This window comes from Ammospiza nelsoni, chromosome 16, assembly GCF_027579445.1.
Source record: "Ammospiza nelsoni isolate bAmmNel1 chromosome 16, bAmmNel1.pri, whole genome shotgun sequence".
Lineage (NCBI taxonomy): Eukaryota > Metazoa > Chordata > Aves > Passeriformes > Passerellidae > Ammospiza > Ammospiza nelsoni.
The window spans coordinates 9,657,354-9,663,576 of record NC_080648.1 but is presented as its reverse complement, the minus strand read 5'-3'; the positions used below and the strand labels follow the sequence as shown (position 1 = coordinate 9,663,576).

General features: G+C 44.9%; 1 long non-coding RNA gene across 2 annotated transcripts; it reads left to right on the top strand.

The window, feature by feature from the left end:
* Positions 1 to 2,799: 2,799 nt before the first annotated feature.
* On the top strand, positions 2,800 to 5,799 carry LOC132080680 (uncharacterized). Of its 2 annotated transcripts, none has more exons than XR_009419591.1 (3): positions 2,800 to 2,866; positions 2,952 to 3,171; positions 5,169 to 5,799. It is a non-coding gene; the product is annotated as an uncharacterized LOC132080680 (long non-coding RNA). The 2 variants fall into 2 exon arrangements; XR_009419590.1 differs by lacking the exon at positions 5,169 to 5,799 and adding an exon at positions 4,348 to 4,820.
* The last annotated feature ends 424 nt before the right edge of the window (positions 5,800 to 6,223 follow it).

The following is a 6,223-nucleotide window of genomic DNA, read 5'->3' as shown; positions in this document are numbered from 1 at the left end:
TCATAGCAGGGAACCCCCTGCCTTCCCTGCCAATGTCCCATGATGGGAACATGGAAAGCAATTTCCTTTTCTGTCTCAAGTTCTCTGCTGCCTTTGTTTCCAGGTGGCTCCATACATGAGTGGTCTTGTGGTCTCCAGTTTTCACAAAAATGCCTGTATAGCTGAGAAAAAAAATCAGAGCACAGTTTTGAAAAAAAATATTTTTTATTTACACCTTCTAGCATAGTATTTTTTCATAGCCATACTCTCCACAGCCCAGAGGAACTGTTGGCAGCTGAGGACACCCCCATCCGGGGGGACTTACCTGGACCACCTCATATCCCTGTGCATGGATGCACCCATGTCAGGTGTCCCCTTGGTAGCTGTTCCCATCCCATTCCAGAGAAGGAACCCAGGGCTAAGCTGGGATATTGGCAATGTCTTCTGTAAGGGGTTACATGGCTTTGGAAGAAGCAAACCCTTGATTTTCCAGTCACTTACCAGCTTGGGTAAGAGAAGAGCTGTGCAAATAAATGCAGTGTTTAATAAAAGTGAAAACAGACAGAATTGGGTATTTCACACTCACTGTAAAATTGAAACCTGATTTTTTTTTTGGTTAAAAAATTCACTGGCCTTTTTTGCTTTTTTTTCCATTTAGAAATGAGTGATTTTTCAATAAGGAGAGGAGACTTTGTTTCGAAATGAGTAAAATTGGTGCTATCATTAAGCAAAGGGGATTTGCAGTGGGAATATCTCAGTTTGTGCTGACATCTGTGTGTGTGTTCCCATGTGAGAACCTGGCTTGACAAACACACATTTGGGGCTAAGCACTAAGTAATCTGTCTGAGTATCACTCATGAAGACAAGGTGAAAATGCTCTGCAGATGCACTTGACAGCTGTTTGCCAAGTCAGAGAAGATTTCTTTTCCTTTCTACACTCTTGAATCGTGGTTTTGTAAATGTTTTTTTGTTAGGGGCAGTAGGGCGCCTAACTACAAGAAAGACATTTGTAGAATAAGTTGCAGACAACTTTCATGAAAAATCCTTTCCTTAGGATTTTTCCTCCTGAGAAGCTGAGAGGCCTCAGGAACAGAATGTAAACAATGGTTATCTGCTGCTGTGGAATGCAACAGGTGCATCTGTGATTGGTCTCATGTGGTTGTTTCTAATTAATGGCCAATAACAGTCAGCTGGCTTGGACTCTCTGAGACAGAAGCTTTTGTTATCATTCCATTCCTTTCTATTCTTAGCTAGCCTTCTGATGAAACCTTTTCTTCTATTCTTTTAGTATAGTTTTAATGTAATATATATCATAAAATAATAAATCAGCCTTCTGAAACATGGAGTCAACATTCTCGTCTCTTCCCTCATCCAAGAATCCCTGTGAACACCATCACATAAGAATTGCTAAGGTTGGAAAATACCACATTTAAGATCACCAAATTCAACAATGAGAGGTTGGAGCATGTCCAGAGAAGGGCAGTGGAGCTGGGGAGGGGTCTGGAGCACAAGGCTGATGAGGAGCAGCTGAGGGGGCTGGAGAGCTCAGCCTGCAGAAAAGGGAGGCTCCAAGGGCACCTTCTCACTCCCACAGCTCCCTGAAGGGAGGCTGGAGCCAGGCAGGGTCAGTCTCTCTCCCAGGGAATGAGCAATGGGACAAGAGGAAGTGGCCTCAAATTGTTCAAGGAGAAGCATTAGATTGGATATTAAAGAAAATTTCTTCACTGAAAGGGTGGCCAAGCCATGGCAGGGGCAGTGGTGAAGTCACCATCTGTGGAGGGATTATAAAGGTGTTTGTGTGGCACTTGGGGACATGGTTTAGTGGTGAGCTTGGCGGTGTTGGGTTAATGGTTGGGTTTGATGATCTTAGAAAGCCTTTCCAACCTGAGCAATTCTGTGATTCTGAGACTGCTCCATCACTGCAGGAACACTTGCCACGCTCCCTGCGCATCCCATTCTGCTGTGAGTACTGGGTGTGGTTTATGGTGGTGGTCTGAACGATGGGATTTGCTCTGATTTGCACTGATCTGAGCTCAGCACAGACCACCTGCACTCCCTTGTCTCCTTGAGTGCAGAGCCCTGGCCTGCAGTGCACATGGCCTGACTGATGGGGCTGCACCTTGGGACAGAGCAGAACATTTTCCTGGATTAAGAAGGAGCTAAACAAAGCCCCAAATCGGACATTAATTACATATCAGTAACCTTCCTCTTTGCCAGAACTATCCACAGGGTTTTTTTTGTCTTTCCATCTCTGAAATAGCATTACTCTTCCTGTAATTTTGCAAATATTATCACTGTTTCTCTAAGTTCTCTGTCCTTTCCAGACATCTCCCTCTTCTCATCATGCCATGGATATATTTAACAGAAGAAAACCCAGTGGATTTGTTGTCTGCTCTGTGGTAATGATGGGATCACTTTAGCTTTGCTAAATGCTGCTCGGAAGCAAGTCAAGAGGGAGCACAAATTTAATAAAGAGCAGGTCACAACATGCACAAGGATTTTTTAAGAATCTGGGTATTATAGGGTTTTTTCAAGTTGGGCTCCTTCTCATGTTTGAGACAAGAGCACTACAGTAACAAGACAACCAGATGTAAATGAGCTCTTGATTTCATTTTGAGATGACAAAGATAATTAAATGCCAGGAAAAAAGCTTCTCCTCTGCTGCCAGTTATTGAAAAAAAATTACATTTTCTTGAATGCATCCTTTAGATGATGAATAAAAAATGAAAGCCAAATCCAGTATCTGATGATGTGTCACACTTCTAGATGAAATAGGTAAGGGAACCTGTTCATTCTCATTCACCTCTGATTTCAGGAAAGTGGCAGAGAAGCCTTTTGCAGGATAAAACATCACTTACACAAGTATTTGCACAGGAAACAAACCAAGGTAACCAGGTACAATCCAATTCCTGCTTATCAGTGCTTATAGATTTTGTGGTTATCTGTAACCACCCATTTTTACTGAATTCCAGGTTATTTAGTGGACTGCCATAAAGCTGCTGAGGTGTTGCTTTGAATGTGCTGTAAAAAAGGGCTTGGCTCCTCCTGTGCTGGCACAAGGGGCAGAGAAACTGAAGCCACTCCATGGAAGAGTAATTACATGGAAGTACGATCAGCTCCACCTGGGAATGTCAGGGGGCTCCCACAGCCCAGATTATATTGGTCCCAGCCTGAGGGCACAGGGAAATGAAGGTAAAGTTTATCTACTTCTATTGGTACTGCAGAAACAGCTTGTTTCACACTCACACCAAGCAGGAGAATTCATTCACTTTTCTGTTTGTCAGTAGTGGTGGTCTTGCCCACAACACCAACCACATTAGTTCCCATTCCTTACAAACAAGAAGCACAAACCATTTATTCCAACCCACGTTCCCGGGGCCCTGGCACTGAGATAGGATCTCTCCTGGGTACTTTGATTTTTCTGCGGGCACTGTCACCACCTAGTGGCATCTCCCTCCTGCTCTGCGGGGGCAGCTGCTGCCTTCTCCTCCCGCAGGCTTCGCCCCGTGGTCATTCATTTCTCCCTTATCACCATGGCTTTGCCAATTGGCAAGTTCAAAGCTGGTTGAACCAGACTGAGCTGCTCCCAAGCAGGAGCAGAGGGAAAATCTGCAGCATAAGCTGCCACCCCACCTGAAAGCTTTTGGCTGGAGGGTTGTGTTTAAAGGTGTTTGAGAGCAGGAGGAAAAGAGATCCTGTTGTGGGAGACTTTTGTGCTCTTGAACACTCAGGCTCTTGCAAAGTGGAGATGTTGTGAGTTGTGACTAGATCAAATACAATCACTGGTAATAACACATCAGGGGTGTGTGTGGATGTTAATCATGCAGCCATGGTTATGTTAGTTAGTGTTTTGATTCAGTTCACAAATCAAACACTGAGTGAAGACATGCCCTGCTCACTGCTCAGGTCTCCGTGCTATCCCCCCACGTGTGAGACATTTGCCTGTCAGGATCAAAGCTGAGCTCTTGCTTTTCTGTCTAATGCTAAAAAAGTGAAGATGAGCAATATTGTGTGTTTATCCTGGATTTCCCTCCCTTGCTCCATCCTTGAAGCCCTTGGTGGGTTCAGCAGGGGGCTGGTGTGTTCAGAGTTGCTCCCATGCAGGAGCTGGAGGGTGACCCCACTTGTTGTGTGATGATGCCTTGATTTTAGAGGGGTTGTTTCCATGCAGAAAAACAAGCCATGGAGCCATTAATCAAAGCAGAAATTCCCCATTACCGGGGCTGAGAAGGCACAATAGGCAGGAAGAGGGCTATGGCACTCTGCCTGGCATTGTGGGCTTCTCGGAAATGATTTTCAGCACTACAGAACCACTCATTATACATAATAATGAAAATTTAAGGGTTTTTTATTTTCCCTCATGTGCAGCTTTGGTTTGAGTTTTCCTTGGTTGTGAGTCACTGGTGGGCCACAGTGTGTGCACCATCAAGGAGTCCATCCATGAGTTCCATTGTGAAAGCCAAGCCTGAGCTGGTGGATCCATCTGTCTCTGCCTTTCCCACAGACACCCTGCAAAGCCCTGAGGAACTGAGCTGCTTGCAAGGCACTCTCTTGCTTAAGAGAGGAAGGAGTCACAAAAATAGTGAGGAAAAAGGCAAAATTGGACTCTTGTTTGTAGTTTGGGTTACCTGGCAGCCTCAGCAGAGCCCCTGCAGCAGCCCTGGATGTGCATCCTTGGGTGTGCAGCTCCAGGTAGGAGACACCTTCAGAAAATGGAAAGGCACTTGGGCTTCGCTCTGTAACATTTCCTCCCACCAACACCAGTGCAACTGCAGGGCTGGAAGGTCTTGGCTTTATGCAAGCAAAGCTGATGTGAGTGGATCACCCTGGGAAAAGCCTCATCCCCCCATGGAATGCCATCAGGGCCTGCCCTGGTTTGGTTTAGGGCAGCCCTGCAACCTCAAATAATGCCACTGCTCATGTCTCATCCATAGCACAGAATGTGATTTTTCAGTTTTGTATCTTTTAATTTAAAAGAGGCTTTTCCCTATCCCACTGCCTCTCCAGTTCACAGGAGCTCTGTGAGCAGGGGAGAGAGAAAATGAGGAGTTGGTCTAAGAAAAATGAAGGCAACCACATCAGAAAACACAGGAGCATAAACCTCACAAAGAACAGAAAATGAAAATGACTGCTTTTCAACCAATTAAGCTAGCGGTTGGGTTTTTTTGTTGTTTTGCTCTTGGCTGCAGCTTGGAGCTAATGAAGCACAGTGAAACAGCAGATAGCTTCTTTGGAGACACCTCCTGCTCCTTCTGTGATCATTTGATACAAACTACTGTAAGAATTGTGTGAGTTCTGGTCAAAATTTGAATTAAGGTATAAAAGCTGAACTATTATGAATTTATGGCTATATCATATATATGACTTACAGGGCCAGATCTTTCATAGTGTTGCTGATGTCATCCTGGAGCCAGGGCTGGATATGTTGTTGGAAGATTATTCTAAGAATGGCCCAAACCAGTGAATGCCACTTCTTCTTACTAGAATATACATTAATTTCTTTGTCAGCTGCAGTGGAATGGGTGCAAATATAGGAAGAGTCTTGGTGTTAACTAACTTCGCATTGTGCTGTTAGTGCTGAGGTTTTGCAGTATGTTAGGTGGAACTACAGGCTGGTGGAAGTCTGTGGTAAAGCTGTTGGCTGCCCTGGGGCACCTCCTGTCTCCTGTGTGGGGAAGGGATGAGACTGTGCTTGGGGAAGGTGTGGGGACCTTGAAAATGGCCTTTTAAAAATTATGTTGCTATGGTATTTGGGAGGAATGTGTCTTAACAGCATTGATAGCACATTCATATTTATTCACCTCGAAATCTCAGCTTCAAAGGAACAACTCAGTGTTCATTTTCCCTTTATTGACACGCTTTAAAAAAAGAAAGTGACTGTATTCAGGAAACCTACTTCTGGGGTATTGCCAGTCAAAATATTTGGTGAGCCCAGTCCTGATTAAAAGGCAGCAAACGGAGGCCAGTTTATCTACAGGAGTGATCCCAAGTGCTGCTGTGCTGTGCAGAAGGGGAGCTCATGCTCACCCTGAAATTAAGGCACGTCCCCCCTCCATTGCAGCTTTGTTCCTGGGAGGGCCAAATCTACCTACAGGTTGCCTTAAATACCTAAATTGCTGACAATCATCTAATAAATTCTGATCCCTGCCCCTTGCACCATTCCTCACTGAAAGCCAAGTGCAGTGAGGGTGAGGTTTGTTAGGGCTCTCTGGAGCCAGCACCAGAGATTTCCTTGGTTGGTTCA